Below are 6,198 nucleotides of genomic sequence, written 5' to 3' on the forward strand. Positions count from 1 at the left end.
GCAGGGGGCATGGGCTAGCTGGCAAAGGAGACCGTCACTAAGGGGCAAACAGGAATCCTCTAGTTTTACTTGTGTCTTGAGAAGAGGGAAAAACACAGGGAAAGAAGAAATAATTTAAAACAGGCAGGTGGTTTCATAAACTCTTCTTTTTGTGGAGCCTGGCCAACAAGAACAGACGGCTTTTAGAAGTCATTATTGTAATTTGGACCCTTATTTTCAGAAGATTTATAAGAGACATAGTGGAAAACCTAATGAAACATAAAAGACACAGAGAGGAAAACAAATACTACAGAAATCTGGGCTAATAGAATTAGTGTGCTGAGTATTAAATTTAGTTCCCTGCTTCCTGATAGCTGAAGCAAAAAGCAAAACACAACTTAATCAATTTTAATATCTGGTTGAAAAGGAAACATAACATGTAAATTCCCTTACTGTCTTTTAGGTTTCTAAGACATGAATTAACAAGAACATGAAGGAACACCTTTTAAAAAGAAAGGGGAGGGGAAGGAAGGAGGGAGAGAGGAAGGAAGGGAAGGAACAGCCCACAGTGGCATCATACAGCTGTCACTCACTGAGGACTCAGAGCTGCTCAGGCATTGTGTGTGGGTAGGAGAAATATCTCCAGTTTAACTATTTTAATTTTTTCTAAGAACCTTCCAATCCCCGACCACATAAACATACTTTTTTAAAAAACAGTAAATCAGTACTGCCCTCCCCCCCCCACAGATTTATTGGATGATGAAACCTGCCTTGGGGACAGGGGCTCTGGCTGCAGCAGACCTGGGAGCCAGGTGTGGCAAAAGTCCTCTTGGAGGAGACGACCCACAGACTGGAGCACAGTTACACCAGAGAAGTTCTTGCCCTGTTGCAGAAATTCTAGGGCCCACAACAGATTTCCAAACCTGGGGATCAAGCAAAGGGAGAACCCCCAGGAAATCTGACTGTGAAGACCAGTGGGATTCGATTACAGAACTTCCCCAGGACTGAGGAAACAGACTTTTGGAGGACACAGCAAAACCTTGTGTGCACCAGGACCCAGGAGAAAGGAGCAGTGACCCCACAAGAGAGTGAGCCAGACTTGCCTGTGAGTGTCCGGGAGTCTCCGGGCGGAGGCGTGAGTCGACAGTTGCCTGCTGCAGGGTCAGGGGCACTGAATACAACAGTCCTGGGAGCCGTGGTATGCTGACCTAAGTCCTTTTGAAGGAGGTCACCATTACTGCCATTATCCCTACCATAGTTTGACCTCAGGCCAAACTACAGGGAGGGAACACAGCCCCATCCATCAGTAGAAAACTGGATTAAAGACTTACTGAGCATGGCATTGCCCATCAGGGATGCTGCTGCTGCTGCTAAATCACTTCAGTCGTGTCCGACTCTGTGCGACCCCATAGACGGAAGCCCACCAGGCTCCCCCGTCCCTGGGATTCTCCAGGCAAGAACACTGTAGTGGGTTGCCATTTCCTTCTCCAATTTGTGAAAGTGAAGTCGCTAGGTCGTGTCCGAACCTTAGCGACCCCACGGACTACAGCCTACCAGGCTCCTCCATCCATGGGATTTTCTAGGCAAGAGTACTGGAGTGGCTTGCCATTGCCTTCTCCGATACAGCTCCCTCCGTTCCGTTGCGTCCGACTCTTTGCGACCCCGTGGACTGTAGCCCACCAGGCTTCTCCGTCCATGGGATTCTCCAGGCAAGAATACTGGAGTGGGTTACCATTTCCTTCTCCAGGGGATCTTCCCGACCCAGTGATCGAACCCGGGTCTCCCGCATTGGAGGCAGACGCTTTAACCTCTGAGCCACCAGGGAAGCCCATACAGCTCCCTCCTCCCCTCTAAACAACCCTCAAATGCTTCATGACGGTACACAAGCCTGCACGATCTAGTCTCCCGCTTCCTCTCCGACCTCATCGATTCCCCAACGCCTCGCTCCTGGAGCCTCTCGCTTTCCTATCGCTGCCTGATTAATTCCGACGTGCTCAGACGTCCCCTTTTTCAGGAAGCCCTCCCAGACTAACTCGAGGGGCTCTCAGCTTCCCGGCTCACACAGCGACCCTACCTGCGCTCCCGACTCCTCCGCCTCCGTCTGCGTCGCCCCTCGTCGTCTTGGCGACGCCGGTTTCGCCGCCCATGGCTTCTGCTCCGAATTCGGCTCCGACTCCGGCTCCGACTCCCGCTCCGGCTCCGTTGCCTTCGACCCCTGCGACCAGCAGACCGCGATCGCCAGCGTGTATCCCGACCCATCGGCTGGGACGGTGGCGACGGCGCTGACACAAATACCCGGGGCCTGTGCCGGGGGGCCTTCCTCGCTTGTGGCGCGTGCCTGGTTGCCCCGCCCACGCCTGAGCAGGGAGATTGGAACCCATCCTGTCGCTCCTTAACCTCTCAGACCCAGTTTTCCCCACAGCCAGTCAGAAAGTTTCCATGAGTCTGTAGTCCTCATCCCTCAAGGGTGGAAAGAATGAAAACCACAATCACAGGAAACTAACCAAACTGATCACATGGATCACAGCCTCATCTAACTCAATGAAACCATGAGCCATGCCGTGTAGGGCCACCCAAGACGTACGGGTCATGGTGGAGAGTTCTGACAAAACGTGGTCCACTGAAGAAGGGAATGGCAAACCACTTCAGTCTTCTTGCCTTGAGAACCACATGAACAGTATGAAAAGGCGAAAAGATATGACACTGAAGGATGAACTCCGCAGGTTGGTAGTGCCCAATATGCTACTGGAGAAGAGCAGAAAAATAGCTCCAGACGGAATGAAGAGGCTGAGCCAAAAGGGAAACAATGCCCCACTGTGGATGTCTCTGATGGTGAATGTAAAGTCTGATGCTGTAAAGAATAATATTGCATAGGAACCTGGAATGTTAGGTCCCTGAATCAAGGCAAATTGGAAGTGGTCAAACAGGAGATGGCAAGAGCGAACATCGACATATTAGGAATCAGTGAACTAAAATGGACCAGAATGGGCGAATTTAATTCAGATGACCATTATATCTACTACTGTGGGCAAGAACCCCTTAGAAGAAATGGAGTAGCCCTCATAGGCAACAAAAGAGTCCGAAATGCAGTACGTGGGTGCAATCTCAAAAATGACAGAATGATCTCTGTTCTTTCCCAAGGCAAACCATTCAATATCACCGTAATCCAAGTCTATGTCCTGACCAGTAATAGTGAAGAAGCTGAAGTTGAATGTTTCTATGAGGGCCTACAAGACCTTCTAGAACTAACACCCAAAAAAGATGTCCTTTTCATCATAGGGGACTGGAATGCAAAAGTATGAAATCAAGAGATACCTGAAGTAAAAAGTTTGGCCTTGGAGTACAAAACAGATCAAAGGCTAACAGAGTTTTGCCAAGAGAACGCCCTGGTCATAGCAAACACCCTCTTCCAGCAACACAAGAGATGACTGTACACATGGACATCACCAGATGGTCAATACCCAAATCAGATTGATTATATTCTTTGCAGCCAAAGATGGAAAAGTTCTATACGGTCAGCGAAAACAAGACTGGGAGCTGACTGTGGCTCAGATCATGAACTCCTTATTGCCAAATTCAGACTTAACTTAAAGAAAGTAGGGAAAAACCACTAGACCATTCAGGTATGACCTAAATCAAATCCCTTATAATTATACAGTGAAAGTGAGAAATAGATTCAAGGGGTTAGATCTGATAGAGTGCCTGAAGAACTATGGACAGAAGTTCATCTACACCGTACAGGAGGCAGTGATCAAGACCTTCCCCAAGAAAAAGAAATGCAAAAAGGCAAAATGGTTGTCTGAGGAGGTCTTACAAATAGCTGAAAAAAGAAGAGAAGTGAAAGGTAAAGGAGAAAAGGAAAGATATATCCAACTGAATGCAGAGTTCCAGAGAATAGCAAGGAGAGATAAGAAAGACTTCCTCAGCGATCAATGCAAAGAAACAGAGGAAAACAATAGAATGGGAAAGACTAGCGACCTCTTCAAGAAAATCAGAGATACCAAGGGAACATTTCATGCAAAGATGGACACAATAAAAGACAGAAATAGTATGGATCTAGCAGAAGCAGAAGATAGTAAGAAGAGATGGCAAGAATACACAAGATCTATACAAAAATACACACGAACTATACCAAAAAAGATCTTAATGACCCAGGTAACCACGATGGTATGATCACTCACCTAGAGACAGGCGTCTTGGAGTGTGATGTCAAGTGGGCCTTAGGAAGCATCACCATGAACAAAGCTAGTGGAGGTGATGGAATTCCAGCTGAGCTATTTCAAATCCTAAAAGATGAAGCTGTGAAAGTGTTGCATTCAATATGCCAGCAAATTTAGAAAACTCAGCATTGGCCACAAGACTGGAAAAGGTAAATTTTCATTCCAATCCCAAGGAAGGGCAATGCCAAAGAATGTTCAAACTACCACACAATTGCACTCATTTCACATGCTAGCAAAGTAATGCTCAAAATTCTCCAAGCCTGGTTTCAACAGTACGTGAACTAAGAACTTCCAGATGTACAAGCTGGATTTAGAAAAGGCAGAGGAACCAGAGATCAAATTGCCAACATCCGCTGAATCACAGAAAAATCAAGATAATTCCAGAAAAACATTCACTTCTGCTTCATTGACTATGCTAAAGCCTTTGACTGTGTGGATCACAACAAACTGTGGAAAAGTCTTAAAGAGATGGGAATACAAGACCACCTTCCCTGCCTCCTGAGAAACTTGTATGCAGGTCAAGAAGCAACAGTTAGTACTGTTCAGTTCAGTTCAGTTCAGTTCAGTCGCTCAGTCATGTCCGACTCTCTGCGACCCCATGAATCACAGCACGCCAGGCCTCCCTATCCATCACCAACTCCCTGAGTTTACTCAAACTCATGTCCACAGAGTCGGTGATACCATCCAGCCATCTCATTCTCGGTCGTCTCCTTCTCTTCCCGCCCCCAAACTTTCCCAGCATCAGAGTCTTTTCCAGTGAGTCAACTCGTCGCATGAGGTGGCCAAAGTATTGCAGTTTCAGCTTTAGCATCAGTCCTTCAAAATTGGGAAAGGAGCATGTCAAAGTTGTATATTGTCATCCTACTTTTTAAACTTATACGGAGAGTACATCATGGGAAGTGCTGGTCTGGATGAAGCACAAGCTGGAATCAAGATTGCCAGGAGAAATATCAGTAACCTCAGATATGCAGATGACACCACCCTTATGGCAGAAAGTGAAGAGGAACTAAAGGTGAAAGAGGAGAGTGAGAAAGCTGACTTAAAACTCAACATTCAGAAAACTGAGATCATGGCATCTGGTCCCATCGCTTCATGGCAAATAGGTGGGGAAACAATGGAAACAGTGAGAGGGTTTATTTTCTTGGGCTCCAAAATCACTGCAGATGGTGACTGCAGCCATGAAATTAAAAGAGACTTGCTCTTTGGAAGAAAAGCTATGACAAACCTAGACAGACTATTAAAAAGCAGACATTACTTTGCTGACAAAGGTCCATGTAGTCCAAGCTATGGTTTTTCCAGTGGTCATGTATGGATGTGAAAGTTCTACCATAAAGAAGGCTGAGCGTCGAAGAATTGATGCTTTTGAACTGTGGTGTTGGAGAAGACTCCTGAGTCCCTTGGACAGCAAGGAAATCAGATCAGTCCATCCTAAAGGAAATCAACCCTGAATATTCATTGAAAGGACTGATGCTGAAGTTGAAGCTCCAATACTTTGGCTACGTGATGTGAAGAGCTGACTCACTGGAAAAGACCTTGGTGCTAGGAAAGACTGTGGGCAGGAAGAGAAAGGGACGACAGAGGAGGAGATGGTTGGATGGCATCACCGACTCAATCGACATGATTGAGCAAGCTCTAGGAGATGATGAAGGATAGGGAAGCCTGGTATGCTTGCAGTCCATGGGGGTCTCAAAGAGTCAGACACAACTGAGCAACAAATTTTAATATGCATAAATTACCTCAGGAACCTTGTTAAAATTCAGACTAATTTAGCTGAAGTTCAGAAATCCAAGCACTGTGTTTCTAACCAGCCCCCCAGTGATAAGCTGCCAGTTAGGGGTTACACTTTTTGAGTAGCAAACTATTAGAGTATAAACATTTTCTCATGTCTTTGCAATGTTCCTTACTAAGTTTTTTAAAAGCCAAAAACTCCACAGCACTTTTGTACCATTTCATTGCTAAACCAGACCTTAGTGAGCCATTCAGGACTGCTATCATGGAA

At 46.3% G+C, this 6,198-nt stretch overlaps 1 long non-coding RNA gene across 1 annotated transcript; it reads right to left on the reverse strand.

Moving 5' to 3' along the window:
- Positions 1 to 886: 886 nt before the first annotated feature.
- Positions 887 to 2,038, reverse strand: LOC148774103 (uncharacterized). Its single transcript, XR_016036093.1, has 3 exons — positions 1,311 to 2,038; positions 1,083 to 1,194; positions 887 to 902 (listed from the first exon to the last, which is right to left on the reverse strand). It is a non-coding gene; the product is annotated as an uncharacterized LOC148774103 (long non-coding RNA).
- Between the last annotated feature and the right edge of the window lie 4,160 nt (positions 2,039 to 6,198).

Source organism: Moschus berezovskii, chromosome 23, assembly GCF_049115385.1.
Source record: "Moschus berezovskii isolate FMDL1 chromosome 23, NW_MosBer_1.0, whole genome shotgun sequence".
NCBI classification, from domain to species: domain Eukaryota; kingdom Metazoa; phylum Chordata; class Mammalia; order Artiodactyla; family Moschidae; genus Moschus; species Moschus berezovskii.